Below are 6135 nucleotides of genomic sequence, written 5' to 3' on the forward strand. Positions count from 1 at the left end.
GGTGTTCCTCTTCTGTTGGCATTTATTTATTTATTTATTTATTTATTTATTTATTTATTTATTTATTTATAGTTTTGCTCTTTAGTACTGGAAATGTCGTTCAATAGGAGATGAGGAAAGTAAAAAGTGATGCTAAAAAATTATGCAGTCAAACTTCTAGGACCTGGACCAGTGTGGTTTCCTACTGTAGAGGAAGAGGTAGTAGGGCCTGGGACATGGCTCAGCCTGTCAAGGGCATGCTGTACAGGAATAAAGGCAAGAGGGTAATCCTAGAGCCCATGTAGGGAGCAGGGCATTATGGGTGCACATCACTGATGTGAGGAAGAACAAATGATGTTGGGCTCTACCTACCCAGACACACACGTGCACCCACACATGTGAACACACCTGCTGTGTGCACACGTGCACGTGCGCGCACACACACACACACACACACACACACACACACACACACACACACATTTATTGTTTCAGTGACTTTCAGATTCATTCTTAAAAACTTCAGTATAAGGAAACAAGCCAAGACTGATGACCAGATGGAATCTGTTCATAATGTGGACATTAGCAGTTTTTAGAAAAATAAGAGTAGTGTGGCTTTGCTGACAGCAGGTTTGTTTATCCAGAGACTACAAACATATCCTCAGGGTCCTAGCATCTAAGCAGCGATTGGTAAGGTTTTTGGATCACCATTGGCATTGTTGCAGTAGGAATATGGGGTTGTGTTAACACCCTGGGGGAGGGATGATTGAGAGACTTGAGAGAGGTACAGAGTGAGTTCTAGAGTACCGATGTGCTTCTGACGAGAGTACCTTAGCATGATGGGAAAATCACAAGCAATTTGGTGTGTGTGGACCATAATTGCCTGGTGTCTTAGCTTTATGCTGCTGTTATAAACATCATAACTCAAGACAATTTGGGAAGCAAAGGGTTTCTTGCATCTTATAACTCAGGTCACACTCTATCATTTGAGGGTAGTCTGGGTAGGATCTCAAGTCAGACACCTGGAGGCAGAAGATGATGCAGAGGCCATGGAGGGGTGCTGCTTACAGGCTTGCTCTCCGTGGCTTCCTCAGCCTGCTTTCTTATACAGTCTAGTACCACCTCCCCAGTTAGTGGTATACACCTTTAATCCCAGCACTTGGGAGGCAGAGGCAGGCAGCCTCTTTGAGGCCAGTCTGGTCTACAGAGTGAGTTCTAGGATAGCCAGGGTTAGACAGAGAAACGCTATCTCAACAAAACAAAACCCAAACCCCAAAACCCAAACCAAACTAAACCAGCCAAACAAACAAAAAACAAAAACAAAGCATTCCTCTACATGCACACACACACCAAAAAAAAAAAGAAAAAAAACCCAGAAAATACCAACCAGGGTACCTGAGAAGGACTCTGGGCTTTGGCAGCAGCAAGATCAGAAAGTGAGCTCTGTCCTGTGGGAATTCAGAGCCACTACTAGGAGAACAAAGAGGCCAGACTTAGGTTTCAGGGTGGTTCCTCAGGCAGTGCTGGAGAAGGCTGGAGGAGAAAGCAGGGACTAAAGATGGAAGAAGTGGCCCAATGAACAGCGAGGTGAGTTCTCGCTGAGACTGGATGGCTCCTGAGGACCGTTTCGTCCTCTGCCCTGCTCCCTGTAAGCAGAGATGCCTTTCTATAAAGGATGAAGAACAGGGAAGGCCAACGGTTTTCTGCCCAGTCTACCCTCAGAACTGTTAATAAGTAATCCAGTGGTCAGGAAGCCAGGAGGCGGAGCTGAGCGGCCCACCAAAAATGACCAACTTGTTCTTCTACCCCAGCTCTCCAGAGCTCCCGGCCTTGTACTCAGAGCAGTGTGTGAACGCTGTTGTCAGAACCAAACACCAGAGCTTTAACATTCCAAGTCAAGTACGCCCTCTGGTTCCTGAAACCTCCTCCCCTCATGCCGTACCTTCATGGGCTTTGCCCAGCTCCTGGTTTTCACACCTTTAGAGAATCATAAAAACCAGTATTTCAGGGTCCTGGTCTTCCTTATTCTGCTGGTTTTTTCTGTCTGTTAGTAAAGTAGGGGAGGGTGGTATGGCCTGCAGAACAGGTCTACAAGGCCATTGGAAATGAGGATCTAAGACTGTAAGTCACTCAAACTAAACCCGGGAGGGACTTTAAAATCAACTTGGATTCTCTTTGCAGTGTTCAAACAGCTGGTAGGAAAGGGAACTGACCTTGGGTGTGCAGCGATGGACTGCACTCGGAGCAGGCCCAGGGGATCTGCTGGGTGAGTGCGCATGAGACCTTGAGGTTGTACCCCAGAACCCAACTAGTGTGTGCCTGAAACCCTAACACTGGGCCGGGTGAAGACACAGATCTTTGGGCTTCACTGATCAGGCAAACTCGCTGAACTGATGAGTTCCAAGTTCAGTAAGAGACCCCGACCGACCCCTAAAATGAGAGCTATAGAAGAAGACATCAGTGTTGACCTCTGGCCTCCATGTGTGCTTATATGATCTACTCTCAGGCTATGCTGATTTCATTGTATAGACTTGCCTATACCTGGAATCAGGGAGATTATGTGACAGTTCCTGAGTGGGGTATACTGTGGAGGTCAGGTGTGTGTGTGTGTGTGTATGCACGTGCATGCGTGCGTGTGTGAATTCTCTCTACAAACGAAGGCAAAATAATTTGGGATTTAGAACTGGTCACTTTTTCTTTGATTTGAAATGCTTAGAGGTGCCGTGCCGGAGCTGGGATGTCTCCAGGTTTTATGAAGGGGTAAGGCCCACGTAGGAGTTGGAAAGTCCCATTTGGAAGATGATCATTAGCAAGTGGGCTGATGGATCTCCAAGTGTGAGGGTCAGTACTGTCTCCGATGGCCCAGACCGTGGGCAGTTCCGTTGTCCACACTGAGTGGAAGCATGACCTGCGGTGGCTGTCATCATGGGGCAGGGAGCCTCTTCAGGGGAGCTGTCCTTTGTGTGGATTGAAAAAGAAGGCAAATTTTGGAAAGAAGAAAAACTGGCAGGGCTCAAAAAAAAAAAGTCTGTTCCAACTTGCCTGTCTTGAAAAAAGAAAACCCAACATTCCTTTGAGAAGCAGTTTTTTCAAAGTATTTGCCCTGGAGCCCTCCTTCCTACTCAACCAAGCTTATCTTTCAAAACAAACATTTACTCCTTTCTACTACTGAGTGAGGAAGTTCCCCTGAGCTAGTGCCCTACAAACAGATCCCAGAGGCAACTGTCACCCCCACCCCTGGGGCAGGACAAATGACTAATGCAACCACAGGCCTGGGGAGCCCAGCCGAGATTCTGTGACAGGCTGCTCAGTTCTTAACTGAGGGGAAAACACACGCAGGCAACCGTACTTCTGTGTGCAAATTAAACCTCGGGTCCCTTTCACCCTGTGGAAAATGTGTGCCCCGTGGAAAGAGATGGGTGACGCTTGGAACGCTTGTGTCATTTCTCCTAAGATGTTCCGGGCTCAAGGCATGGCTACAAGAAAGACAAACAGCCATATGAAACAGTCTTTCCAGTGCACCATACCACCAGCTGTTTTCTCTGCCTCCCGCCCTGCGCTGGCTGCTCGGTCCTGCTCAGTGTTGGTGGCTGGGCTCCCAGGCTCCGATGTCTGCTTTCTGTTTTCTCTTCCACTTCTCTGCCTGCCGCGCATAAATCTATTGGGGTGGTTTTACTCCTAAACCCTATAGCAGCACACCTTTAAATTCAGGTCTCGGAGGCCACCTATGTCTCTTTAATCGTATTGGTCTATAGCTAAGTCTGAACCTCACTCTGATTGGCTCCTGAGAAACCAATTTCTCTCAGGAAGTCCCCAGTAGTAGCTACTTTTCTGTAAACTGTTCATTACTCTCAGTGTTTACTTGTGTGTTTAAGAGTGACATGTTTGCACCTGTGTGTGTGTGTGTGTGTGTGTGTGTGTGTGTGAGCGCCCGCACCAATGTGAGAACACCTGTGAGTGTGTGAGACTGGAGGAGGTAGGTATTTTATTCTAGAACTCTCTTTCTCTCCCTCTCCCTCTCCCTCTCCCTCTCCCTCTCCCTCTCTCTCTCTCTCTCTCTGCCTTATCTCTTTAAGATATACTCTCATGCTGATCCTCCTGTCTCCAGCCCTCGCAGCACTGTCCTTACAGGCACTCATGGGACCACGCCCAGCTTTTTGGGTTGGTGGGATCCAAGCTTATGTGGAGGTTCCCCTGCGTGCACAGACGCCCCCTTTATCCATGGAGCCATCTCTCCAGTCTCTGTCCTGCCCTGGGACAGTCTGTGATTGGTGTTACAGGACTGATCATCCTCCTGTACCCTGAGAGATGCTTGGTTCATAGTAGGCACTTAATACATACTCATCGATAATTTTCTTACTTTTTCTTTTCTCTTCTTTTTTCTCTTTCTTTTCTTTCTTTCTTTCTTCCTTTCTTTCTTTCTTTCTTTCTTTCTTTCTTTCTTTCTTTCTTTCTTTCTTTCTTTCTTTCTTTCTTTCTTTCTTTCTTTCTTTCTTTCTTTCTTTCTTTCTTTCTTTCTTTCTTTCTTTCTTTCTTTCTTTCTTTCTTTCTTTTTTTTTTTTTTTGAGACAGGGTTTCTCTGTGTAGCCCTGGCTGTCCTGGAACTCACTCTGTAGACCAGGCTGGCCTGGAACCCTGAAATCCGCCTGCCTTTGCCTCCCAAGTGCTGAGATTAAAGGTGTGTGCCACAACTGCCCAGCAATATTTTTCTTACCTTTTACAATTGTGTCATAAAAGACAAATTTGATTCCTTTTTTTTTTCTGGCCAAAAGGCTATTCACTACATTAATAAGTTCGAATTCTAATATGATATATAGCCAACTTAAAATCATCTTGATCTTACAAACGTGAACAGAATCCTAATATCTAATTTCTATTATAGAGAATTTATAATGCAAATCATTGGTTGCATTAAATGTTTCCAGAGGCGGATACATTAAGGATTATGGCAGTAAATTTTATGTACACCTCACCTGGGACCCCTCTGTGATACCTGCCTGCATAGGCCTGGTCTGGAAGTACTGAAACTACCTCCCACTTCCTTTTCCTGGGCTGGGCTATTCATAAAGAAAACCACTTGGTCCTTCTGGTTAAGGCTCTAGGTAGCCTTGAATGATGACTAGAGTTGGAGCATCATCGAGGAACCAAAGAATCTTGGGAAGGGCCAGTACCATCTGAGCGGTCTCCAAGCCTCCGTGGTGGTCCCTCTCTATCTGCCAGACAGGTAGCCCTTGTGGTCTAGGATGGGGGCGGGGCCGTCTAGGAATAAGGGGAAGCATTGTATTGAACATAATATTCCCCTAGGTTTTAGCATTCCAACATACTTGCAGGTTAATAAGGTGCCACGAGGTTGGCATAGTTTGACAGGAATAAAACAATTTTCACCTTGACTGAGAACATTGGGAGTAGATGCGTCCTCCTGGCGCTGGCAGATCACTCCGCGGCACCGTGACGGTGAAGAGGAAGCATCCGAGCTGCTGCTGAAGGCATGCGCACTTTACCCATGACCTGTGCTGTGAGGGGACGTTCTGTGGGAAAAAATAATCCCCTGGCTGTGGGAAGATGGCTCAGGCCATACCCGGGCTTGCTCTGCAAGCATGAGGACTGACTGGGTTCAATTTCCGGGATCACTGTGTACCCTGGTGCCCTTCCTTTGTCGTTCCCACGTTGGGGAGGTGGGCAGATTTTTGGGGAACGCTGCCCTGCCAGGCTAGTTTACTTGATGAACGCCAGGCCAGTGAGAGAGCTTGTCTCTAAAAAAGGTGGTGGAGGTGTGGCACCTAAAACAACAGCAGAGGTTGTCCTTAGGACTGCATTTGCATGCGTATACAGATGCACCTGCACACATAATTCTTGTTTTTATACTTGAATTTTACAAAGGGTTTATTCTTAAATTTGAAAGAAAATCTGGGCAGTTTTTACATCACATTCCACTCTTATGGCTTAGAATTCATGTATTATAGTGCACATAGCCCAAATATACGGAGGTAAGTTTAAATTGGCTTAGATTATTATTATTATCATTATTTTAGTTTATCATAACTTAGCTATCCTCAGGGAACAGCTGACATCTTGTTAAACTGTCCCCTCCTGCCCTAACCCTGCCCAAATTACTAAGCAGGAAGAGTCTAATTATATAGTCTTATCACGGGGAAA

The 6135-nt window shown here is 46.2% G+C and overlaps 1 long non-coding RNA gene across 1 annotated transcript; it reads right to left on the reverse strand.

Annotated features, from left to right (window-relative positions):
• Positions 1-1737: 1737 nt before the first annotated feature.
• On the reverse strand, positions 1738-5575 carry Gm46799. Its single transcript, XR_001783810.1, has 2 exons — positions 5365-5575; positions 1738-2936 (listed from the first exon to the last, which is right to left on the reverse strand). It is a non-coding gene; the product is annotated as a predicted gene, 46799 (long non-coding RNA).
• Positions 5576-6135: the final 560 nt, after the last annotated feature.

The sequence above is a fragment of the Mus musculus genome, chromosome 3 (assembly GCF_000001635.26).
Source record: "Mus musculus strain C57BL/6J chromosome 3, GRCm38.p6 C57BL/6J".
In the NCBI taxonomy this organism is placed as follows: Eukaryota; Metazoa; Chordata; class Mammalia; order Rodentia; family Muridae; genus Mus; species Mus musculus.